Raw genomic sequence first — 26,833 nt, forward strand, 5'->3', positions numbered from 1 at the left:
TGTGGTGCACATTTTAAACAGATAGAAGATCAGTCGCAATAAAATAACCCCCTATAAAGAGTGTAAGGCAGTACCTCTGATTTAAAAGATCGTGTTAAGCAGGGATATATATGTATACCATAAAGCTATTGCTTGAGAGAGTGTTAGTAGGACTAAAGTGGCATTTTCGTTTTATAGGCTGATTAACCTGGAATTTAGAATGCAGGAATTGTTGGTGTGCAGTTTCAAGATAAGCCAATAGCCAATTGGAATTTTAGCGCTCTGAGGGCCATTAGTTCCAGTGGTCAAGACAACACGGAGTTAGGAGCAAGGTAGATTGCTTTTGCTGTTTTTCATGTTTTATAACTGGTGCTGCCACTAGCCCTGGGTGGAATTTGCAAAGTTCTGCTGCGCAAACTCCACGAAGTGACAAAAAACTCAGTGAAGTTCCACAAGTGGCGGAGTGCAGATTGAACTGCTGTTCACGCTGATTTTCCTGCTGCTTGGGAATTCTACCCGAGTGGCAGCTTGCGCTCGCCAACTTACCGTTGCTGAGAGTGAGCAAGGAAAAAAAGAGGCCTAAACAGAGAAATGGAGCTATACCTAAAAAAAACGTATGCGCCTATGGTGTATGGATAGATGGATCGAGTCAAAATGCAAACAGGAATAAATTGAATAAACAAATTTAAAAAAAGAAATAAACTTTTTTTTAAATAAAATGAAAAATAAATAGATTACAATAAAAAAAGCTTAAATTGAAAAAATGAGAAAGCAAATTAAAAATAAAGATCTATAATTGCTGATGTTTGTTTGCGAGGATGAGAAGCAACCTATTGTCAGGCTAGGAGGTTCAAAATAAAAAATGCTAAAAATGTATGCAGTATGTAAACTCTGTTCATCACAATAACATTTTATATATACATATACTACAATGATCCTCAAGCATATTATTAAACTAAATCACATCCATCAATGCAAGCGTATGGCAAAGGCAAAATGGCTGCCAGCCACATGGGGAACAAAAAACACATTAAAGGCTCTTACAAAAAACACACTGGCTGGATGCAGAAAATGGCTGCCAGCCACATGGTCAAACAACAACAGCAAGCAAGGAGGCATGGGAACAAGGAGCACATTCATGCCTATGGCAAAACACAGTGGCTGGATGCAGAAAATGGCTGCCAGCCACATGGTCAAACAGCATCAGCGAGCAAGAAGGCATGGGAAACAAAGAACACATGCAAGCCTATGGCGAAACACACTGGTTGGATGCAGAAAAGGACAGCGAGCCAAATGATCAAACAACAAAAGCGAGCAAGGAGGAATGGGGAGCAAAGAGAACACACTCAGGCCTATGGACCCAGACTTTCACAAAAGGGCCCCTGGCCACATGGCATATAGAACAAAGACAAATGGTGGCCTATGCCCAGCACACTCACTGTCTAGACAATATAAGCATGATAACACTGAAGAAAACACTACTATTAATTCAGCAATGCCAAAAACGAAAATAAACTGAGCCATAAATATCTTACAGCACACATCCTCCCAAGGCATCTAATATTACCCCACATATACGCTTTTTGTGCCCAAAAAAATGAAATACCAAAACATTACCACATATAACTAAATGCAATGCTATTAAAGCCCTAAATCATGTTTTAAAACAACATATACTACAGAAACAGTTGCTTCATGCACCAATCACTAGTACTGGCCAGGGCCTACTGACTAAGCCTGGGCAAAGCACTACGCTACGCTCGCGTAGTTTGCGAAGTTTGCGCTACTTCGCACTACGCGAATTGCACGTAGCACAGTGCGAACACGCGTAGCGTAGTGTTGCGTAGTGCAGCGGTCATTTTTTGCTTGCTCGCGGTCCTCAATGACAAGTTGGCGACAGCGAGCAAGCAAAATGACATCCCGGCGAGACTTTTTCCTCATTCGCAATCAGCAACATCAAGTTGGCGATCGCGAGCGTGGAAAATAAACCTCCCGGCGAGATTCTCAACGCGAGGAGGTCAGGTTTCTCATTGCGAGTGGTTGCGTATGCTCGCGACCACTCGCGATGAGAAACTACCAGTCCGCGTTGAGAAAGCTGCCGCTCGAGTAAAAATCTACTTGAGCGGCAGAAAACTACAGCTTGCACTGTGCAAGATGCCGTTTTCAATGATTGCACAGTGCCGGTTGCTTGTCCGCACTGTGCAATCATTGAAAACGACATCTTGCACAGTGCGAACACGGTACTACGCAGTTCGCGAAGTGCTACGCGTAGCTCGTGTAGTGCAAAGTGCACTTTGTGTAGCTTCGCGTAGTGCTACTTCACGAACTACGCCCAGGGTTACTACTGACTGGATGGCCCATTGGCAGACTAGGCCACTTAGTAAAATAAATAAACATTACAAATGTAACTGACATGGAGAACATTCACTGATCTGTGCAACATAGTTCCTTTACAAAAGAAGATTAAATGCAAAAATATAACTTGGCCCCTACTGAAACTGTAGACCACCCACCACAATATATTTTAAAAATCAAATAAAAGTGCAAATAAGTACTGGGGACTGCCCTCTATCAAATAAACAACACTCTTATAGAAGAGCTTTTGAAGTTACTTGCAAAATCTCACATACAAAATCCTTAAATCCAATGGTATATATGTAGCAGACAAAGTGTGATTCTTCCAGCTCCAAATTCAAATGAAAAGTGACTAGGAGATGGACAAAGCACTGGGAGGAGCCTGCTGGACAGTAACAGAAAGCTGATGTCTCTGGGGCACTTTCTTCCTGTTGGAAAAATAAATTAAAAACAAGGCTTCTTGCACTAAAATCAACTTAAATGGTCTTTTGGAGAAGAAAATTCAGTTAAAAAACCTCTTTTTGAGTAGATTTAGCTGCTTCTCAAGCAAAAAAGCTAGTTGAGGTGCGTTCGTGATCGCGAGTGGCACTATATTGGCACCATCATGGCCTGAAGCTGTGCGAGTGCGGATGAAATCACTTAAGCATTTGATAGTGGTCCGAGAATATTGTGGCGCTCACAAGTGAGCAACAAAACCAAATCTCAAGGCCACGAACGGAAACAGAAACTCTGCGTTGTGCCAGGCGGTGGAATCCAGGAACTCCGAGCTACTCCGCATAGCGCGGAGTTCCCAAATTCTAAAACCTCCATGAGCGGAGTTTTACACCCAAGCCTAATTCTAAGGCACTTGTAATAAGTCTGACGGGATGTACGTTATGTTTGTAATGTACTATCTTGTCCACCTAACTCAAAATAATATGCCATGCTTCTTTTAGAACCTACTTATGAAGTTGTCTTTGCAGGACCCCCATGTCCTCTCCTTCTTCTGTTCCCCCTATTCTCACTGCTAGTGCAAACTGTGAGAGTTCACTATTTCATGGTTTATTTGTTCTGCCTTTGATCTTTGAAGTTACATATAGGGTTTGTTTCAGCATAGGATGCCGATTCCAGGTATGCTATTACCAATGGTAGACCCTACATTCCCAGTCTCAAAACCTGATTAATCTTTTTCTAAACTATTAGTGAGCTTGTGTAATTAGGGACCTGCGGATATTCTTGGCTCAGTGGAAGATTGCACCACACAAAATGTATCTGCCTGCTCTGGGAGAGTAATTGTTACTACGATTCTCTCCTGATTTGGAGGGAATTCCATAGGGAAAGTTAGTCAACATCTTATTAATATATAGGTATTAAATACTTAAATTATAGGTTGAAAATAAAAGAAATATTTCTTCTTTTATTGTGTAAGGTTTTTATGATATGTCAGCAGCCACATTGTTGACAGCATATGCAAAATACTTGCATGATATCATATTTCACTACCTTATTTTTGTCATATTTAACCAAAATGAAAACAAAAAAATGTTCAGGAGCATCACTGCTAGTCCAGGAGGAATTTATGGGCAGACCAAGTGAGGCAAAAAAAACACACCACCGGAAGGCTAAGGGATAATAGGCTGCTTAAAGGGATAAACAGGTGGAAGGATCCACAACTCATCCAGCACTGAACTCATGCAGGATTTGCTCTAGGTTCATTTAGCAAGGAGCTTGTTTTAAAGCATTTACCAAAACGTGTAAGTTACAGTGTCCAGTGCAGTCCTGATAAGGGAAGGGATTGCCATGAAAGATATTTTCATAAAATATTCATGCAAAAATAAAAATGTTATTTAATGCCTTCAGACCACATTGTGACAATATTGGATATAGCCTCTAGAGTACCAGCTGATAGTAATGAAGTAAAGTACATGGAAGCCTATAATCCCCCTCTAGAAGCAGGTCTCTTCTGTCTCTTCTGTCCTTATTAAAGGTGGTGTGCGACATCTCTAGTCACCTGTAGTAAAGTAATGACTTGCTGCTCAACTGTAATAGCGTATTAAAGTTGAGCTCTGACATCATAAAGCCTGCCGCCAGAGTCAGCAGCCATGAGGACAGGCAGGACACAGAGCATAATTATAGCTGCAGTTTAGACAGTGAAAAAAAACGGGCATTTCCTTTTTTATTATTATTATTATTTTTTTTTTTAAACTTCTGACAATTTTACACGATAATGATCACAGGCACATCTCTTCTTGGATTACATTACAGCTCGAAATCTATTATGACATGATATCCGACATCACACAGTGTTGCAGTTTATCCAGCATATCAATAATGTAATTAACAATTAAGCATTTTGGTTTAATGATTTGTGTTCAATAAATCCGGATGGTCACATAGTTAAATAGTCAGAGGTTCCCAAATGTTTGCAGGCTTAGAAGCAGTTGGTAGTTCTTCTGCATATATCAGAAAATTATCTCTACAATAGACAGCATCTAATATCCAACTTGTAAGAGTGGGAGACACCTTACTATCCCAGTGCATCGCTACTCTGCGTTTTGCAAGCAATAACATTATGGCAACCAATTTCTTCTTTGTTGACCTCAGGGGTATGTCAAGGCCCAATAAGCACAACTGGGATGTGCACAATAGTGTAGCTGATACTAGCGTTCCTAAGTGGCAAGTTAAACGCAAGGTATACGAAGTCTGCCTGGTCTGTTCCGCATCTCTTACATTGTGCATCATCTCGAAGCCCGTATTTACACAACTTGGCTGGGGTGTGATATGTTTGATGTATGTATTTATAATGGATGACGCGCAGATTACCGTTTGGTGTAAGCAATGTGATGAGTGTGGTGCAGATCAGGGCATACAAATTCTCCCTACTTCCATGGATAGAGTAATTTCACAGATACACGCACATGCACTCATCACACACTTGGGCCCATTTTACTAACATACGCTCGATTACTCTATCAATACCGAACCTGGGGAGAGAAAACTCCTAAACACCCTGTATCTACAGTGAGGTCAATAGGATCAGTTTGATACTGTCCTGAGTCATGATATAAACAACAATAATCAAAATAGAGTACTCAATAATTGACAAGAAATAATCACCAACACTGTATTCAAAATAATGGTACTTTATCTAAAATTAGTTCAAAGAAATTCAATCAAAGCAAATCATTATTCTCATAATTACCTATTCTAGCTAAATGTCATGAATGGGTCAGGACAGGTCTCTCAGTAGAAGTCTCCCGAGTCGCCGTCCTCACAGCATCGATCCTCACCAACGCAGGTTTGGGAAGAAGTGGCCTTAGACCCTCTCTATGCTAACAATACTTATAGAAAATCTTTAAAAAATAACGCAACATAAAATGTTCTGAATATCCGTTGAACCGCTGAGCAGAGCGAGCAGGAAAGGATGTAGCATCGCTACATTTGGAAAATCTCCGCTCAGAAAAATCACAAAAATAAAAAGACGGAAGAAGGAAACTCGAGTTTTGCAAATGTTACTTTCACGCACACATTTCCTCGGAACCACCACTGTAATCACAAAGTTCATTGTGGCTCTCTTGTCCTCCAAGGTTATTTGGACGCTTGCCTGGAGTCACTGTCATCACGGAAACTTTCAAAACTCCAGCAGAAGCCATAGTCAGGTGACTTTCAACAAGGCCTCTCGTCATCTCATTTTCACTCGAGCACAGGCTGTAAACGGCAGCCATTTTATCACAGGCCAAAACGGACCATCTTAATTAAAAGAGACAAAAACAACGATACCACAGCATAGTGATTGAACAGTGTTAACCCCACTAATACCCTTATGTGTATGTAATTATCTAGCCTTTTGCAACACAGTAAAGCATTAGTACACGTTATTTCAAAAGCGTTTTGTGCTTTAAAACAAACAGCACTCAGCAACATTCATTTAATTAAACCTGCACATTATTATTAAGCAACAGATATGCATTCCCACGTGTAATTTTTCTTGTTAATTCGTGTTGGTTAATCAGAATTTTCACACAAAACAAATAATTAATGATTTACAAATTAGTATTTTAATTATCGACATATAGACAAAACTGGAGCTTAAAAACCCAATAAATTTTCAACAGAAAACTCTGCTCCAGCAATCCCCCCTTTGGTGATATTATCACCAAATAAACAACCCCAAAAAAAAATTTTAGCCCATTTTAGGAGAAATTGGAAATGTCTTTTTTCTCTTTTCACAACACTACACACCAGACTCCCTTTCATCATCCCTCTTCGTTTCCAAATAAACACTCTCCCTCAATTCTTCTAATTCTATTTCTTGTGGTTCTCTTTTTGACCTTTTATTTCTCTTTTCAATATTTCTTTTGATTAATTTCTTTTTCCCTCCCCTGTTTTTACAACACAAACACACCAATCTTAGTATCAATAAAGCAACAATTATACAGGTCAAAGGAAACAATATCTTACCTATAATAGTACTACCTATTTTTGCAATAAAACTCTTAACAGCAACTATTTTATTAGCTATTTTGGTCCAGATACTCTCAGCTTCCAGTGGTACTAATTCTTCATGCAAATCAGTAATATTTTTGATATAGACCTTCAGGTCTTTGCTTTTGTCAGGAATGTAAGTGCAACAATGTTGAACTTTCAGCATTCCACACATCCCACCCTCCTTGGCCAATAAAATATCAAGGGCAAGTCGATTTTGCATAGACATGGCACGTACGGCAATCATCTCCGTATTCACCAAAAGAAACCCTCCAGCGGTATTTGTCGACAAGCGATCCACCACTGTTGACAGTTTCTGAATTCCATATGCATTCAAAGAATTTCCCACTGCTGGAATTAAAGCTCCAAATATATCACCCACTATTTCTGACCAAGTTTCTCTCTTAAAACGTGTTAGTAAATTAATATGTTCTACATCTTCTATTCTATCTATATGAAAGATCTTTGGAAAGACCAGGCCCACATAACACGTGCCATACCAATGGTCAGGCAACCTGTAATAAGCCTTGTTCCCACAAACAAAATACACTCCTGGGAAAACTGGATCTTCTCCTCCCCTGAAACCCCATCCTGTTGCAATGAAGTATGTATCATGACACTCACTAGTCCCAACAAAATATGTATCATATTGGGATTTCCTTCTTGTAATGCATAGCTTACCCTTCTGTGGTGCATCTAGAGCTAAAGTTGGACTAGCCCCATTTCTCAATTCTTTCCCCATCTCAATGTCCCAAATTGTCTCACTCATTTTATATTTCCCTGCCTTTTCATGCATGCTCACGCTCCTTTCCTCCAAAATGTTTAGGAAAGCTTTCTCCTCTTCCTTCAAACTACAAGTTAAATTGTTCTTAAAAATGTAATCTAATGTTAATTCTTCTTTTTCAATAAAAATCTCACCAAAAATATTAGCTTCTTTAGCTGGATTCAGCTTTTTGTTCATAGGCAATTGCCCAAAAATGTTATCTTTGTTAGACATCTCATAATCTATTTTCCCTAGCAAATAAAAAACACTACTTAGCACGCTACAAGAAATTCCATACGTAGCTGGTAAATGGTGATAAGTAACACTCTCTGAAATGGATGCAGGTAACTGCATACATACGTAGCAATCCCTAACTTCCATTGTCTTCACGTATTCATATAACAATTTTGAAAAAACATTACTCGAAAAATCATTAATTGACCTATCTTTATGTATGTAAGTATTACTAATTCTAGTTGGAACTACCTTTTGTGAACTCTTCTCTACATTAGTCACATTCTCTTTGTGCATCTCAAATGTACCTATTGTAACTCTAAAAGTAACTAATAAAGCTAATACACCCCATAGTAGCATTAATAATCCAGTACAGCAGCAGCACATTCTACACCATCTTTTTAAGAAGGCACATCTACTTTGGTTATTCTCTATGTTAGCCATTTTACTACTTTGACTGTGTCTTTTGACTTAGCCTCTACTACTCCACTACTGGAATTTCTAGAACTCTAAATTACTTCAACTAATTTTCAGTCTTTCTCCTTTTTCTCTTTCCTCCGAGTGATTTCTTCTGTTCACTCAAATTGGATACTCATCACTCTTTACTTCATCTTCTTCAACATCAAATTGTATTAAATCTCCAACATCATCCTCAGTATCCGACTTTTCTCCAATGTCAGTCAAGATTACTTTCAGGATTTCACCTGTATCTTCCTCAACCACTTCTCGTACGGTCTCCTCTGGATTTCCTTGACTTTCTGCCTCTTCACCTTCAGACAGTGCCACGTACGTCCATTCCGGCGACCTATACTTCTGGTTAGGTTTTCTTATTCTTTTGATCTCCTCTGGTTCTTTCGACTCTTTTCGCTTTTCACCTTTTGCTGGATTCTGACTCGACACCTCATTCACTTGTTCAGCTTTCGAGGTATTTGCTCGTGTCAATCTGTATCTCAGCCTCTTTACTCTGTTGTTAGGCCAAAGATCTCCTCTTATAACCTTTTTTGGTCTTGTCTCTTTATTATTTCTCTCTCCAATCCAAGTTCTCTTTCTCAGAACTCGACCCTCTGATTTCTCATTCTCACTTTCATCCGATTCTGTTTCAAATGCCTCTTGTCCTTCAGCAGTCTTCTTTCGCTCCACAGTCTTTTCCACCACTGTTTGAGACTTCCCTATTTCTGTCCCTCCTCGGGTCTCCAACACGCAATCTTCTTGCTGTCTACTTGTCCCTTCACCTAGCTTATCAAGAATGTTCCCTACACCTCCTCGGGGGTCTTCCGCAATCTGTCCCTCTCTATCTTCTTCTAACCCTGCTTCTCTTACAGAATCTGATCTCCCTTCTGAGACTCTCAATGGTTCTCTTGAAGCTTCCTCTGATTCTCTTTCAGAATTTCGATTTCTTCTCACTGGTTCTGTTTCTTCATCATCACTGGAATCTGACTCTTCAAAATACTCCTTACCAGTCCCATCTTTTGGGTTTGGAACTCTCAGAGTATGACTTGCATGTACCCAGTTTTTCACACCAGCACACTTCACTGCAGTTGTCGTAGTCAGAATGACTTGTCTTGGCCTTCCCCACCTTGGAACCAAGCAATTTCTTCTTCTGTGCACTTTAATTCTCACCCAGTCCCCTGGACTCAGATCATGAGCTTGCTTCTTCTCAAGTGTGGTAGCGTCTTCTCCAACCTGGTGAAACACAGAATGAACTGCGTCAGCCAGGCCTTTACAGTAATCCAAAATCATGTCATCAGTTATTGTCATCAACTTATTGACAGGTACAAATGCATGACGCATTGCACGTCCCATCAAAATCTCATGTGGACTTAAACCAGTAGTTCTATCTGGAGTAGATCTAATAGTCAATAGCACTAGAGGCAAGACATCAGGCCATTTCATTCCAGTGGCTAAACACATCTTACCAATCCTGTTCTTGATCGTGCCGTTCATCTGCTCAACTACGCCAGAAGCCTCTGGTCTGTATGCACAATGTAGCTTCTGCTGTATGCTCAATGCTTCACAAATCAAACTCATGAGCTCATTATAGAAGTGTCCACCTCTATCAGACTCAATCGTTACTGGAAAGCCGTACCTAGGAATCAACTCTCTTAACAGTAACTTTGCCACTGTTATTCCATCATTTCTCCTAGTCGGATAGGCCTCCACCCATCTCGAGAACAAACAGACTACCACTAGAACATACCTCAATCTGTTCACTTGGGGCATTTCAATGAAATCAATTTGCATTCTCGTAAAAGGACCACCTTCTCTGCCTATCGTTCCCAGACTCACCACTGTCTTTTTCCCAGTGTTAAATTGCTGGCAAATCAAACATCTTTGACAGATGCTCTCTGCAATCGTCCTGAACTTTGCATTGTACCAAGTCTGTTTAAAAGACCTGATCATCGCATCCCTTCCCAAATGTCCCTGGCCATGATACATCCTTGCCATTGTTGACAACATAGAGTTAGGCATGACTGGTCTACCATCTCTATAGACCCAAACATGATCTGTTTCTCTTGGGGCACAACCTGCCTTGATCCAGTCTTTCTTTTCTTCCTTTCCTGCCTCATCCTGCAACTGTTTCACCTCATCCCACGTCTCTAGGACATTAGTAAACATCACAGAACAAAAAGACATTTCCCCTTCTCGTTCCCAATTAATCGAGTGATTATTTTTCGCACAATATTGTGCAATGTCGTTTGCGAAACGGTTTCCAAGAGTTACAAAATCATCTCCTTGTCCATGAGCAGCACATTTTACAACTGCTAATTCTTTAGGCAGCTGTATCGCCTCAAGTAATTTTCCAATCACTTCAGCATTCTTTATTGGAGTCCCACTCGACGTCAAGAAACCTCTTTGTAGCCAAAGCTGGCCAAAATCATGCACAACTCCGAATCCGTACTGACTATCAGTCATTACAGTCACTCTCAGATCTTTCCCAATTTTGCAAGCTTTCGTCAATGCCACCAATTCAGCAACTTGTGCAGATTTCACTCCTTTCAATGGTGAAGCTTCCATAACTTCTGAAACCTTGCACACTGCATATGCTGCACTCAGCACACCCTCATCATTCCTCAGACATGATCCATCCATAAACAGCACATGATCACTCTCAGGCAATGGAAGATCTCTTATGTCTGGTCTCGGTTTTGTACAGTAATCAAGCACATCCAAACAATTATGATCATCTTCTGTCTTCACACCCACATTTTCAATATCTGGCAACAATGTTGCTGGATTCACATTCACACATCTCTCAAGAGTCACATTTGATGCTCCCAGAATGACTTTCTCATATTTAGTCAGCCGACTATGTGACATGTACTGAGTTCTGCTTCTCGTCAAAAGAATTGCCACATTAGGAGGTACGAATACCCTTACAGGATATCCCATTATGATTCCCTCACTCTGTTCCAGACTTCTGCATGTTGCAGCTACAGATTTCAAACAACCTGGTAAACCTACAGCTACAGGGTCAAGTGTCGATGAGAAGTACGCAATAGGCCTCCTCAGTTGTCCATGCTTCTGGATTAACACTGAAAGTGCACATCCATTTCTCTCACTGCAGTACAACTCAAACTCTTTTTCATAGTCTGGCATACCCAAAGCAGGGGCTTCACACATTCTGCTCTTCAACTCCTCAAATGCTGCCATCTGTTCTCCATCTAGTTCCAATGGGTCTTTTACCTCACTCTTTGTCAGCTTAATCAGTGGTCTTGCTATCAGAGAGAAGTTACTAATCCACTGACGACAATAACCTACCATCCCCAGAAACATCCTCACTTCCCTCTGGGTCCTTGGGGCCTTCATTCCCCTGATAATTTTGATCCTGTCATCAGTCACCTTTCTCAGACCTTTTTCAATATTATGTCCAAGATAATGCACCTCTTTCTTACAAAATTGCAATTTAGCTGGAGATACTTTTAACCCTCCATCTGCCAGATGATTCAGTAAAGCTATAGTATCTACTTCACAAGCTTTACGTGTCTTTGATGCCACAAGTAGATCATCAATATACTGCACTAGTACTGAGTTTTCAGGCATGATCAAACTCTCCAATGATTTTTTCAATAACTGATTGAATATCGAAGGACTCTCTGTGTACCCCTGTGGGATTCGACACCATGCTAAAATACGCTGGCCAAACCTAAATGCAAAAATCGACTGGCTGTCATGATGCAATGGAATTGAAAAGAAAGCATGACACAAATCAATCACTGTATACCACTCAGCATCATGTGGAATCTGATACAAAATCACTGACGGATTTGGCACAATGGGACAACATGCCACCACAATTTTGTTAATTTTTCTCAAGTCTTGTACAATCCTGAACTTCCCATTAGGCTTCTTTAGCCCCATTATCGGTGAGTTACACGGGCTACTCAGTAGTTCTCTCAAAACTCCTTGCTGAATCATTTTCTCAATTATAGGAGTTATTCCTTCAATTATTTCTGGTGTCATTTTGTACTGAGGAATGTTAGGATAAGTAATTCCCTCTTTCACTGAAATTTTCACAGGATCTACATTATTCATCAATCCCACATCCTCTCCAGTAAAATCCCAAACTGTCCTTTTCACTGTGTCTCTCAGCTCTTGAGGCAAATCCTCCGGATTAAACACAGCATATGCACCAACCATCTCACTCTCTCTATTATCTAGAGTCATCCGGTACAAAACATCCTCATCAGGTGTTTCAAAAGCTATTCCATCCGGTGTACAAAAAATTGTACAATTCATCTTGCATAGCAGGTCCCTGCCTAACAAGTTCACTGGACTAGTGTCACAGACCACAAATCTGTGCATGTCTGGAAATTTCCCTATTCTTACCCTTACTGGTTCAGTAAGACGTGTCTTGATTTGTGTATTGGCTACACCCACTACTTGGATTACTTCATCCGAGAGAGGAAGATTTCTAATATCTGCTGACCTGACAGTTGATCTTGTCGCACCTGTGTCTACTAAAAAAGTAACACTTTCTTCATTTATTTTCCCATCTACAAATGGTCCTGCCTGGTCTATTTCTAGAGTTGCACCAAGTATGCACTCTTCCTCCTCTCCTCGGCACCGTCAATAATCACCTTCAGACTCACTCCCTTCATTCTTTAACAAATACTGTTGTACCTGGTTAGAACGCCTTGGTTTGTTTACTTGCTCATCATTGTAGAATCCTGAATCCTGATTGTACTTTTGTGACCCTCTATTCTGCGGCAAGGGCGGTTTTGGCTCTTGGCTCTGCTGTCTCACAACCTTCTGTTGTTGCTGCTGTTGATTATTCCCCTCGTTCTGCACCTGTTGAATTAAGGTTTTACTCTCATTATTCGCTAATGGTGGATTGGTACATTCAGATCTCCAATGTCCCAGTTGGCCACAGTTGTGACAAGGAAACTTTTTCTTAGCTTCCTCAAGATTCCCCTTTCCTTTCCCTGCATATCTGGGTCTATTCCCTCGATTATTTGCCTGTTCCACCAACTGTGCTTCTTGTCTTTCCGCAACTTTCACTTGTGCCCACATTGCTTTTTCTTTCAGCTTTCTCTGTTTTGCTTCAATTTCATCACTGAAGTACTTTGCATGTCTCAGAATCTCATCTATTTTCTTACTCTGCCAATCCACTGTATGCTCACGAATTCTCTCACTAATCTCAGGTCTCAGGCCATATACAAATCTGTATACAAAATGACTCAAATCCTTGTCACCCAGGTGCTCATCCCCACTGAATTGTTTAAAAGCCAGTATCAGCCTCTCATAAAAAGCATGAACTGATTCTTTTGCTTCCTGATGTGTTCGATCTATCTTAACCCAGTCTGTCTCTTTCGGAGGTACTTTACTTTTCAGGTATGCAATCACCTGATCATACTTCCTCATTACCTCTGGATCTGGTGCTCCTGTTCTCTGATCCCTTGGATATTCCTCAGTAGGCCAACTTACAACTATTTTACACTCAGCCCACAAGTCTGCTGGAACAATTATATCAAACAGACTATTCAGGTCAATCCACAGCACTTTTGACAATTTCACAAACCTGTCTACCTGCCTATACCACTCGACAGGATTTTCTCTCAGTCGAGGGAAATCATTCGTAAATTATAAAATATCCTGTCTGGTCCATGGAACATGTACATATCCTCCTCCAGGTATTTCTCTCATAGGATAAGCATCCACTGTTTTCTCTTTTTCTCTCACAGGAAATGCTGAATAGTTCCTGTCCACTGATTCTTCCCTTTTCTTATACCACCTATCCTTCCACTTTTCTACATCACCCCATTTCCGCAACAATGCAATCATTTCCTTAATCTGTCCTGTTCTACCAACACCATTCAGATTTTCAATATCTTTGTCCGTGAAATCCATCCTGTAAGACTTCTGCAAGGCTTTCACCTTATCAATGTCAACTCCTTGCTCATTCGCTATTGCTCTTAACCTGTCATGTGTATTTCTAGCTCTCCAGGTAATGTTTTTGCACATAAATAACAATTCTCCATCATGATGGTTTTTTAGAATATCTGTAGGAATTGTCCCTACAACAAGCTCCTCTAATTCTATGCGTAACCTGGCCACATCAATTGCCTGTGAATCTTTATCCCTCTTTTGAAGAACTCTCATCCAATCATTCAGATCTTCAGCTGTTATTTCAGTAGTTTTTCTCACTGGTACCACTTTTTCTGGCATTCTCTGTGGTTCTAAAATTGGCATCCCTGGACAACTAGTATCACTAGTATCCAATCTCGAATTAGACTGTACCTCTAATCCTCCACTACATGTGTCATGTCTGGATTGTCTCAAATCACTACTTTCTGTCCTTTTTCCTGAATCTCCTGAGGGACCCGCCAAACTTGTTATCTTATTCCCAACATATGGAACCACCAAACCATTTTCACTCGTCCTCTGCTTATCAAAAATAGGCATAACCGGACCTATGGTTACAGGCACCGTAACAGCTTCTAGATTCTTCGTCAGCACTCTAATCTTTTCAGTCAGCTCCGATGTAGTTCTGGCTAATTCTCTCGTATTCTCGTCACCACATCGATTCTCTCTCTCTTTTTCCCTGAAAGGACTACCACTTCTTAAATCAGGTGTCACAACTTCTGTCTCAATGATACGCAATGTATCTCTTATCGGAGAAACAACTGGTGTGCTCTCTTCTGGTTCTGGTCTATATGGAGGTGGTCTCTTGTAAATCATGTCATCCAAGACCTCATCCTCATAATCATTAACTCTATATCTTTTCACTTCTGCTTCAGGAACCCTTTCCATACCCTTCCTTTCTTCCTTCTCGTCAACTGTTCTCATAGGATATAATCCTTCTGACATGCTAGCATCTCGCCATCTCCTCATTCGATCATGATGAGTTTCACGATCATATTTCCTCCCGAACATGTACCTATAGTTGCCTCCAGACCTTTGTTTTTCTCGCTCATGTACTTCCTCTTCCCATTCCACTAAAGCCTCAAACTGTGTCGGCCTTGGTCTAGGCTCTAGACTCATCATTTTCTCCCGTAAATTTCTCAACACGGCCAGATTAAATGAACCATGTTCTGGGATTGCTAGGACACCATCTTCCTTAGTATACCTAACCCAATTCTCCAACCATATACAGGTATGATACCCATATCTCGCAGCCATGAAGGATGCAGGCGTTTTCGTTGGAGGTAACAATTCACCTTCTCTTGTTTTAACATCTTTATCCTTGTCAAACCATCTTTTTATTTTTCCAAACAAGGATTTCTTCTTTTTCTCTTCTTGGTAATACATTTTAGCGTTTACCAAAACTTTCTAATCCCTTCCGCAATACAACTGTACAGTACGATTTTTCATCCAATAACAGCGCGACTCACACCAACGCACCAATCCTGGAGCGTCTACGTCACCTTGTACCCCTTCCAATCCTTGCGCGGCTCACACCAACGTACCAATCCCAGCGCGAACACTGTTCTGATCCAATATCCAATCAGAGCGCGGTCTGTTTGACGTCAGCAGTCGCTGCAGTCGCTCTTACTCCTGTCTCCTGTCACTCGTCTACCCCTCCTTTACAAAACTTCTCAGTAGACTTTGTGTCAAATTCTATAAATCTATTAGTTACAACATATAAACATCTCCATTGTCTGTTTCGCTAACCACAGAATAGTAAAGAAAATCTATTTCACAAGAATCCCGTCTTTTCTCGTTGACACAGTAGCACATCCCTCTACTCTGCCCTTCTATCATGCATTCATTAACTGTTTCCTCTAGGACTGCTCCAAAGAGTTTTACAATCAATTAAATGCTCATACATTCACGCACTTTCATACAAGAAAAATGTAGTACATACACGCAGAATTCTGCTTTTTCCGAGAACAGCATACGATCTGCCCTACTACAGAATCATAACACACGTTAACCAAGCAGCTTACCTCTGCCCAGTCCTTCAAACAAGCTCAGAGAATACCTATTACTTCTCCCGCGATAAGCTTTAACGGCGAACCTTACGGATCCCTGGGACTTAAGACCAGAGTTTCACAGATAACCTTCGCTACCATACGCACTCCTTTTATTCCGGAAAATATATCTTTAATAGTAACACACGACGATGTCACTGATTCCGAACCCAGACAATGTGACGCGCAACTTCAATTTGTCACACGTTTCTCCTGCTTACATACAGGACCAACAATCCCGTCTTTTCCGAGAGCAGCATATACTTCCCTCTGCCCTACTACGGAACTGCCATCAGCTCCCAAGTTCCAGAAGCACTACATAAAACTCAATACGACGACTCCAACATATAGTATTAGTACATATACCAACATCAATCAATAATCAATAATCAATGAATCAAAAAGCCAATGTACAAGCAATCTAATCAGATCAAGACAATAATCAAAACCATCAAATTCTGCTACCAGGAAATTGGTGCAGATCAGGGCATACAAATTCTCCCTACTTCCACGGATAGAGTAATTTCACAGATACACGCACATGCACTCATCACACACTTGGGCCCATTTTACTAACATACGCTCGATTACTCTATCAATACTGAACCTGGGGAGAGAAAACTCCTAAACACCCTGTATCTACAGTGAGGTCAATAGGATCAGTTTGATACTGTCCTGAGTCATGATATAAACAACAATAATCAAAATAGAGTACTCAATAATTGACAAGAAATAATCACCAACACTGTATTCAAAATAATGGTACTTTATCTAAAATTAGTTCAAAGAAATTCAATCAAAGCAAATCATTATTCTCATAATTACCTATTCTAGCTAAATGTCATGAATGGGTCAGGACAGGTCTCTCAGTAGAAGTCTCCCGAGTCGCCGTCCTCACAGCATCGATCCTCACCAACGCAGGTTTGGGAAGAAGTGGCCTTAGACCCTCTCTAGGCTAACAATACTTATAGAAAATCTTTAAAAAATAACGCAACATAAAATGTTCTGAATATCCGTTGAACCGCTGAGCAGAGCAAGCAGGAAAGGATGTAGCATCGCTACATTTGGAAAATCTCCGCTCAGAAAAATCACAAAAATAAAAAGATGGAAGAAGGAAACTCGAGTTTTGCAAATGTTACTTTCACACACACATTTCCTCGGAACCACCACTGTAATCACAAAGTTCATTGTGGCTCTCTTGTCCTCCAAGGTTATTTGGACGCTTGCCTGGAGTCACTGTCATCACGGAAACTTTCAAAACTCCAGCAGAAGCCATAGTCAGGTGACTTTCAACAAGGCCTCTCGTCATCTCATTTTCACTCGAGCACAGGCTGTAAACGGCAGCCATTTTATCACAGGCCAAAACGGACCATCTTAATTAAAAGAGACAAAAACAACGTTACCACAGCATAGTGATTGAACAGTGTTAACCCCACTAATACCCTTATGTGTATGTAATTATCTAGCCTTTTGCAACACAGTAAAGCATTAGTACACGTTATTTCAAAAGCGCTTTGTGCTTTAAAACAAACAGCACTTAGCAACATTCATTTAATTAAACCTGCACATTATTATTAAGCAACATATATGCATTCCCACGTGTAATTTTTCTTGTTAATTCGTGTTGGTTAATCAGAATTTTCACACAAAACAAATAATTAATGATTTACAAATTAGTATTTTAATTATCGACATATAGACAAAACTGGAGCTTAAAAACCCAATAAATTTTCAACAGAAAACTCTGCTCCAGCAAGTGTACAACAGGAGACCCAGTCTTCGTCCGTCAGAGGGTTGTCTAATACTTTATTCCAGTTGTCACATGCTTTGTCGGTGTTAGCTCCTATTTCCGTTTGCACCATTTTATACAGTCGCGAGACCATATTAGAGTGCATGGTTGCATCTATCAGGGTCTGCAGTGGTTGAAGGCTTGGGGGTTCAGCAGGAAAGGTGGGGTATAATTCCTTGGCAGCAGCCTTCAGCCTGTGATAAATAAATCGGAATAGGAGTGATTGTTTTTTTATATACGATAGGTCGTCAGGGGTAATGAAGGTTCCATTGAGATAAAGGTCGCCCATTTGCGCTATACCTGCTTGTTCCAGCAACATCATACTATTTTGTTCTTGTGTTACAGATAGCGCTGAGTGGTTCGCTAGTGGTAGATTCGGGGTGTATATGGGAGTTTTTTTTCGCTAAGTGACTAATGTGTTGCCATGCTTGTGAGGTTGTCCGTATTGTATTTATTTCCAGCTTTGATAAGTGAGGATGTGTATGCGTGAGTATATTTGGTAGTGGTATTGGGTCCGCATCACCATCTTCTACTGCAAGGTGTGGTAGATATTTTACTGGGTGAAACCAGTAGTAGGCATATTGTGCCTGGGCACATATATAGTATAAATAAATATCAGGGACTGTAAAGCCACCTGCGGTGTATGGGAGCATCATGGTTTGTAGACTGATTCAGGCCTGTTTACCAGCCCATATCAGTTTGATGAAGTTCGTGCGTATCCTTTTAAAAATTGAGGCAGGGGGTGGTATTGGTATATTAATAAATAAGTATAATAGTTTGGGCAGCAGCACCATTTTTATTAATGATATTCGGTCGGCTAAGGAGAGAGGGAGAGTGATCCACCTATTTATTTGCATTTCTATGCGGTCTATTGTGACCCCATAATTAGATCTGAGGACTAATTCAGAATCTCAATGTATCCAGATTCCAAGATATTTAATTGGATCCTTCTGCCATATAAGGGGAAAATACAGAGTCGGTACTGTTGTATTCTCCGTTAATGGTATCACTGCCGACTTGCTCCAATTAATTTGCGGTCCTAAGTGACGCCCACATTTTATATATTCTCGCAGGAGTGGTGAGAGATTGTCTTCAGGATCTCGTAGGTATAATACCATATTATCTGCATATAACGATATGCTAATTGGACGTAGATGAAACTGTAGAGCCGTGTGGGCATATTTCTGTCTTATTTTGCAAGCTAATGGCTCTAAGGCTATAGAAAAGAGCAGGGGGGATAACGGACAACCTTGTCTGGTGCCTCGTTGTATTGATATTACATCAGATATATGTCTGTTTACTTTTATACGGGCTGTGGGTTTAGTATAGAGGAGGGCAATCCAGTTAAGAAGCCTTGGCGGTAAACCAATCCTTCGTAAAATCTCAAACATATAGGGCCATTATACTGAATCGAAGGCTTTAGCTGCGTCCAATAGGACAGCTACTGCGTGTAGATCCTGATTCAGTTGGTGCAATTGTGCTAATATGGTGTGTAGATTATGTGTGGTTGAGCTCTCGGGGATAAATCCTGATTGATCAGGTAGGACTACAGTAGACATGAGTGGTTGCAGCCTTGTTGCAATAATCTTAGCCAGTATCTTAACGTCTTTGTTTATTAGCGAGAGGGGTGTAGTAATGTAGTAAGTATACCTTTAATTGTAGCGTGTTAGTTACGTTAATGTTAGAACTTGCACTGTATATTCTATGTTCTGAATTCTATGTAACCGTGTGGAATCTGAACGGCAGATTGAACCTGGGGCTTGAAGTGATAAGACCTATCTTGTAAGAAGGAATAAACATCGCATTTACCAACGAAGCTGTCTGCGGCCTTATTAAGATACTACAGAAATTGGCGACGATCTGAGGGATTATTCGTATCTCACGTTGGCGTTTCCTTCGAGACAAGAAAAATTTTTCTGGAAATTCGTTTTTTTTTTTTTTTTTTTTCTCTTTCTCTGTTTTCTTCGGCGGAAAGAAATTTAACGAACTGTTCAACTTTGCTGGCAAATATCGTGAGTGCTTTCTTCTACATTTTAACTAGATTCTGTATTTCAAAGAAATATTTGATTGCAGTTAAATCTAGTTACCGTTGCTGGTCTCGAGCGCTCTCTCGCTGGCATTCTTCAAACGCGGCGTTCTGTGGCAGTCGTCGCATGCAACTAAGTGACGCAAGGCATTGTGGGGCGTTTTCCGGGTCACGCTGCGTGACCTCTACGTGCCGCCATATTGTTTTCTGTCAAACAAAGCTTTGTTGTCTTCGGTTCCCTAGCAACATCGGGAATCTGCGAGGTTAAAGCGTTTTTCTCCTCGTTCAGTTGGATTTCTTCACAGTTGAACAGTAAGCGTTTCCATCAAGCTCCAGGATTTCTGGTTAGTTTTGTTTTTTCTTCTTTTTGTGTCATTTTGGTAATAGAGAGAAATGGAAAGGAATGCAGAAACCTCGTCTGCTGTCTCCAATGTAGTAAACAATGTAGTTGTTGGAGTTAACTTAAATACTCCCAAAGAGTTCCTCACAAGTCCTGGGGAACCACCTGTCAAATGGATTGATTGGAAAGAGTATTTACTTAATTACATTGCAACATTGGAAGATAATAGTGGTATTCTCTCGCCAGAAAGAAAAAAAAGAATCCTTATGCATTGTCTTGGACCTGAAGGTTTAAGAATTTATAATCAGATGCAAAAAGCGGAAAGGGCTGGAGATGTTGATACTTTTAAATGTGCAATTCTGGATTTAGATAATTACTTCGCACCTATTGTTTGTGTTGCAATCTCCAGACGTACATTCTATAAAAAGAAACAACAACAAAACGAAACCATTGAGGATTACATTTCTTCACTTAAAATTTTGGCAATTCCATGCAAATTCGGCATTCTTCATGATGACATGATTAGAGATCAATTGGTTGTCTGTCAAAAGAATAAAAGTATTCAAGATAAACTATGGATTGAAGGAGACTCCAGTTTGAAGGATATTACTACTTTAATAAAAAAAGCAGAGTTGTCAGAGAGAAGTGCAAAGGCAATTACTGAAAGTACGGAAAAACCCGCTGTTAACTTGATTTCTTCAAAGCAAAAGGAGAAGAGCAATTCTTATGAAAAACATTCTGTAAACCACAAGCCTTCTAACAAGAGTACTTCTAAATACCAAGGGAATTTTGCTTGTTATAGATGTGGTAGCTCTAAACATAATGCTAGTTCTGAAAAGTGCTATGCTAGGTCTTCAAAATGCTTAAATTGTGGAATCATGGGTCATTTAGCCAAAGTTTGTAATAGAAAGAAAGTTATTAAGAAATCTAGTCAAATTGCTTGCCTTACAGAAAATTCAGATTCTTCAGATAGTGATGCTGATGAGGATCAATGTTCTCATAATTCTTCTACTAGTCAAAAGAAAACTATTGTTATTAACATTACAAGCTCCGATAAGAGTAAACCTTTGTGTGTTATTAACTTTGGGGGTATACCTTTGCAGGTGGCTGCTGACTCAGGTTCCCCGTTCACAATTATAGCTAAACCTATTTGGGAGGAGAAGTTTATTAATGTTCTAGGTCCACATTTAGAACCTCCTGACATTTCTCCTGAAAGTTTTACAGGGGAGAAAATAAATATAATAGGTTTCAGAAAACTTAAATTTCAATTCAAAGGAAGACACGCAGTTTGCAAACTGTACATTGCATTTGATGGTCCTTCAGTCTTAGGTTGGAAGGACCAAAAAGCACTTAGTATTATCCTTAATCCCAATAGTCCAGAACAAGTGTTGGTGGCTGGCGATAGTTCAGATACTAAATCTTGGGTGATTAATGAATTCGATGAGGTCTTTAATGGGAAAATTGGCAAGCTTGAGGGGTTTACACACCTTATCAGATTAAAACCCTCTGCTGTTCCTAAAATTTTTAAGGCACGCAACATACCCTTAATTGTTAGGGAAGAAGTTAAGCTTGAATTGAACAAGTTACTTAGCGCTGGAATTATTGAACCTATAGAAGCTTCTGAATGGGTTTCTCCATTGGTAGTTGCCAGGCGTGCCAATGGAAAAATTCGTTTGTGTGTTGACCTAAGGAACTTAAATGAGAATATTATTGTAGATCAGTTTCCATTACCAAGAATTGATGAAATGCTTTCATTAACAAGGGGTTCCAAGTGGTTTTCCACGATCGATCTTTCTGCAGCGTATCACCAAATTGAGCTTCATTCTTCGTGCAGAAGTCTTACTTCGTTTGCTACTCCCTTTGGGTGTTTCCAATTTTGCAGAATGCCATTTGGTTTGGCTTCTGCAGCCGCTGTCTTTCAGAGATTAATGAATCAATTATTTGGTGATATGTCTGGTATTACCTTTTTTCAAGATGATATTCTTATTATGGGCAGAAACAAAACTGAACATGATGAGAGATTAAGATCTGTTTTGAAAGTTTTAATGTCAAAAGGTTTGACGGGTGAAATTTCTAAATGTAAATTCGCTGAAAGAAGTGTAACGTACTTAGGTCATGAAGTAAGTGATCAGGGAATCAAACCTAAAGCCAAACTTATCAGTGCTATTATTGATGCCCCTGCTCCTAACTCTAAGGATGACTTAAGGTCATTTTTAGGGTTAGCAGAATTTTACTCTAAGTTTGTCCAAAATTTTTCAGAAAAAACACATCCTATGAGACTCTTGTTGAAAAACAAAGTTAGTTTTGAGTGGTCACCTGAGTGTCAGAGGGCATTTTTGTCCATTAAGGAGGCAATTGGCAAAGCTCCGTGTTTGCAGGGTTTTGATCCTTCAGCGGATACAATAGTCACCACCGATGCAAGCGCCAAGGGGTTGGGTGCTGTACTTACCCAGATTTCTGAAAACAACAAAGAGGTAGTCATTGCTTTCGCCTCTAGGTCTTTGTCCCCATCGGAAGAAAAGTATTCCGTTATTGAGAGGGAAACACTTGCATGTGTTTGGGCTTTAGAACACTTTAGAAAATTCTTGTGGGGTAGGAGTTTTACATTAAGATCTGACCATAAGCCCTTGACCAAACTTCTTACTACGGAAGGGTTATCTAGAGCTACTGCTAGGATTGCCAGACTATCTATGAGGTTACAAGATTTCTCGTATACTATTAAGTATCTTCCTGGTGTTCAAAATAGAACTGCTGATTTTCTAAGTAGAATGTCTCTACCTTTAACTGAACTGGATAGCAATCCTTGGAATGAATTTTCAGTAGCCAGTGTTTCGTTTGTAGATATTTTTCAGGGATGTATTGAACAGTCGGATTGGTCAGCGGCTGAGAATGATGATACCGTTATTCAAGAAATCAAAGCCAAAGTTGTTGCGGGTTGGCACACTGTTGACAAAAAGAATATTACTAATGAAATCAGAGGATTCTGGGAAGTCAGGAATGAGTTGAGTATTAATGATGCATTTTTGTTGAGAGGAGATAAAGTTGTGCCTCCTTCATCGTTAAGAGAAAAGATTATCAAATTGTGCCATGAAGGTCACTCTGGTATCACTAGAACTAAACAGAGAGTTAAAGCTTTGTATTGGTGGCCTGGTGTGGACGTTGCTGTTGAACGTTTGGTTAGAGACTGTGTACATTGTGAAGTTGCAGACAAAACTCATAAAACACTTAATCCTCCTTCTTTTCCTGTACATTGTCCAAAGGCTCCTTGGCAAGAACTTAGTTTGGATTTTATGGGGCCTATTTCTTGGCATGATGGTTCCACTAAATATGTAATTGTACTTGTGGATATATTTTCTAAGTGGTTTGAGTTAACTTTGGTAGATCGCATAAACTCAAAGTCTGTAATTACATTTTTGGATTCTGTGTTCATTAGAGAAGGTTTTCCTGCCTGTATTTTAACGGATAATGGTGTACAATTTAAATCTGATGAAATGAAGCAGTATTTGCGTGCTTCTGGAATTGAACAAAAATTTGCTGCACTATATAATCCTACCGGAAATAGTGTGGTGGAGAGGATTAACAGAGTAATTAAAGGTATTATTCAGTTGTCTAACAAATCTAACTTATCTTGGGAAAGTGAGTTAAAGAAAATGTTATGGTCTTATAGAGTTACTAGTCATCCTTCAATTGGGTGTAGTCCCTTTTCCATTATGAGGAGTAGAATTCCATTTTCTAAGGAAAATCCAAGTTGGATGAATAGAAATTCATGTATTCATTTAGATTGGGATGATATCAAACAACATATTGAAGTGTCTCAACGTAAAAATAAGTCTTATTTTGATTCTAAGCATGGGTGTAAACCGTGTAATCTTTGTGTTGGCCAGTGGGTACGTGTTAGACTTGCTAAAAAAACTCCTAAGGGAAGTAGTAAGTTTAGCCGACCACATCAAATTGTTAAAATTAACAATAATACAGTTGTTCTTGACAACAATGAAATTTGGCATATGAATCGTTTAGCTGTGAGTAAAAATTCAACTAATGAGATTGAGGTCATACCAGATCAGAGGTTATTTTGGTGGATGTTGGATTGTGATTCTTGTTCAACTTCTTGTCCTCAAACTGTCGTGGTGGATGATTCTTTGCAAAATTTTAATGATTCAGTTGTTGATAATTTCACTCCGAATGTATCTCAACCTTCTTCGTTTGGGGAGGTTTCTTCTAATGGTCATGTTGATTCTAATAATTTGACTCAACATGAGTGCATTGGAACCTCTTTAGCAACAGAGGGGTGTGTTACATCTGATACTGTAAGAACTGCGCATGGTAGAGTTGTTAAGAAACCTGCGCATTTGAGTGATTTTGTTTGTGATTAATTTCTTTGTTTTCTGTTTTTTTTATTTTTGAAGGGGAAGGATGTGTAGTAATGTAGTAAGTATACCTTTAATTGTAGCGTGTTAGTTACGTTAATGTTAGAACTTGCACTGTATATTCTATGTTCTGAATTCTATGTAACCGTGTGGAATCTGAACGGCAGATTGAACCTGGGGCTTGAAGTGATAAGACCTATCTTGTAAGAAGGAATAAACATCGCATTTACCAACGAAGCTGTCTGCGGCCTTATTAAGATACTACAAGGGGCCTGTAGGAGTCTGCGTTGTCTGGGTTTTTATCTTGTTTTTGTAATGCCACTATGAGCACCTCCCGTAGTGTTGGAGGAAGAATTTTATTGTTATAAGCTTCATCATACATCTCAAGCTTATGTGGGATCAATAGTTCTGAATATGTTTTATAAAATTCTCCAGTGTAGCCATCCGGGCCAGGTGACTTGCCATTAGGTAACAATTTTATAGCTAGTTCCTCTGTTATAGGTTGGGCTAGGTATTCACGGCGAGAATCAGATAACCACACCAGCGCTATGTCCTCAACATATTTTAATATTTCAGACTCCTGTACTGTATGTTGCGTTCTATAGAAGTCGCCGTATGTGTCTACGAACACTGTCAATATACCCTGGGTGGCACAGTGCATCTGTTCACTACTGTCCACTAGCTGTAGTACAGTATGTTGCTTATGTTCAATACATATTTTTTGTGCCAATATTCGGCCTGGTCTGCCGCCTTCTCGCAGTTTATGTGCCGCATAGCGGCGAGAGGAGTATTTTATTTTATCATCTGCAAGTGCATTGTACTTCCTGACCTCATCCTGTATATTTCCAAGAGTGAGTGTGCTATGGGTGGCCTCATATTCTACCTCCAATACTTTTATATGATCCTCGAAGTTGTGTAGTTGAGTTTGTATATCTTTTAGTATACCGGCATTTGTACTAATGCAGATGCCACATAAAGTTGCCTTGAAGGGCTCCCACAGTACCCCTACACTGTCTACAGATCGTATATTGTCTGCAAAGTAGCCTTCTATCGCCTGATGTATCGTTTCTTTGTAAATGGGGTCTAGTAGTGCGGCCGCGTTGAAGCGCAATATAAATGGCGGAGGTATGTATGTTGGAATTTGTAGGGCTAACAGAACGGGTTTGTGGTCAGAAAGTATCTTGGGTAGATGATGTACGTCCGTGGTCCATGTGGAAGCGTATTCAGTGAGGAGCCAATAGTCCAGTCTTGACCAACTGTTATGTACTGTTGATGAGTATGTGCTTCCCAATGTGGCAGGGTGTCGCATATGCCATATCTCACATAATCTAAACTCCGCCATGCCACTTATCAAAACAGAGACTGCGCGTTTGTGGTATTCTGTGGTGTTTTGAGATCTGTCTAGCAGAGCATCCAATGTAACATTCAAGTCACCTCCCCATATCAGCTCCATAGGTGGGAGGTTCCGTATGTTCGTCCATAGCTTCATAAAGAAGTCAGGGTTGTCTGTATTAGGACCATAAACGTTAATAATACCAACTTTAGTGCCTCTTAGCATGCCAGTGATAATTACGAACCGTCCTTGGGAATCAGTGAGTGTCTGCTCTAATAGAAAGTCAGTGCCTTTGCATATTAGGGTTGTCATCCCCCGTGCATTTGAGGAATTGGTTGCCGATGTCACATGTTCTACCCATCTGTAGGCCAATTTTTCTGCCTTGTGAGATATCAGATGTGTTTCCTGAATTAGGGCTATGTCCACATGGTGTCTATCGAGATAGGCTAAGACCTGTCTGATCTTTTTGGGGCTCTTTAGGCCGCTAACATTCCAGGTTATAAGTCGCAGAGGTGTAGCTGCGGTCGTTCTATGTGATACCGGCCTCTACAATCATGCTGAATTGGTCTGGTGCTATATAGTTTTGGTACTGTTTCGTGCCATTCGTGTATCTTCCGCTTGACAGTAGTGTATACACATATGTATGAATATCAGAACTCAACAAACATATGCCCATCAACATTATAAAACCCCTTCCTAGCCCACCCCCCACCCACTTCGCCAACCCTATTATGGCAAAGACAATTCCCCTAAACCGTTAACAGATACACAC

This window comes from Triturus cristatus, chromosome 11 (genome assembly GCF_964204655.1).
Source record: "Triturus cristatus chromosome 11, aTriCri1.1, whole genome shotgun sequence".
In the NCBI taxonomy this organism is placed as follows: Eukaryota; Metazoa; Chordata; class Amphibia; order Caudata; family Salamandridae; genus Triturus; species Triturus cristatus.